The sequence below is a fragment of the Schistocerca piceifrons genome, unplaced genomic scaffold (genome assembly GCF_021461385.2).
Source record: "Schistocerca piceifrons isolate TAMUIC-IGC-003096 unplaced genomic scaffold, iqSchPice1.1 HiC_scaffold_1081, whole genome shotgun sequence".
Classification (NCBI taxonomy): Eukaryota; Metazoa; Arthropoda; class Insecta; order Orthoptera; family Acrididae; genus Schistocerca; species Schistocerca piceifrons.
This window is the reverse complement of record NW_025726887.1, coordinates 75,001-76,250: the sequence shown is the minus strand read 5'-3', so window position 1 is coordinate 76,250 and position 1,250 is coordinate 75,001.

The window sequence follows — 1,250 nt, the reverse complement described above, 5'->3', positions numbered from 1 at the left end:
GACTCATCCGAGGCCCCGTAATCGGAATGAGTACACTTTAAATCCTTTAACGAGTATCTATTGGAGGGCAAGTCTGGTGCCAGCAGCCGCGGTAATTCCAGCTCCAATAGCGTATATTAAAGTTGTTGCGGTTAAAAAGCTCGTAGTTGGATTTGTGTCCCACGCTGTTGGTTCACCGCCCGTCGGTGTTTAACTGGCATGTATCGTGGGACGTCCTGCCGGTGGGGCGAGCCGAAGGCGTGCGACCGCCCCGTGCGTGCTCGTGCGTCCCGAGGCGGACCCCGTTGAAATCCTACCAGGGTGCTCTTTATTGAGTGTCTCGGTGGGCCGGCACGTTTACTTTGAACAAATTAGAGTGCTTAAAGCAGGCAAGCCCGCCTGAATACTGTGTGCATGGAATAATGGAATAGGACCTCGGTTCTATTTTGTTGGGTTTTCGGAACCCGAGGTAATGATTAATAGGGACAGGCGGGGGCATTCGTATTGCGACGTTAGAGGTGAAATTCTTGGATCGTCGCAAGACGAACAGAAGCGAAAGCATTTGCCAAGTATGTTTTCATTAATCAAGAACGAAAGTTAGAGGTTCGAAGGCGATCAGATACCGCCCTAGTTCTAACCATAAACGATGCCAGCCAGCGATCCGCCGCAGTTCCTCCGATGACTCGGCGGGCAGCCTCCGGGAAACCAAAGCTTTTGGGTTCCGGGGGAAGTATGGTTGCAAAGCTGAAACTTAAAGGAATTGACGGAAGGGCACCACCAGGAGTGGAGCCTGCGGCTTAATTTGACTCAACACGGGAAACCTCACCAGGCCCGGACACCGGAAGGATTGACAGATTGATAGCTCTTTCTTGATTCGGTGGGTGGTGGTGCATGGCCGTTCTTAGTTGGTGGAGCGATTTGTCTGGTTAATTCCGATAACGAACGAGACTCTAGCCTGCTAACTAGTCGCGTGACATCCTTCGTGCTGTCAGCGATTACTTTTCTTCTTAGAGGGACAGGCGGCTTCTAGCCGCACGAGATTGAGCAATAACAGGTCTGTGATGCCCTTAGATGTTCTGGGCCGCACGCGCGCTACACTGAAGGAATCAGCGTGTCTTCCTAGGCCGAAAGGTCGGGGTAACCCGCTGAACCTCCTTCGTGCTAGGGATTGGGGCTTGCAATTGTTCCCCATGAACGAGGAATTCCCAGTAAGCGCGAGTCATAAGCTCGCGTTGATTACGTCCCTGCCCTTTGTACACACCGCCCGTCGC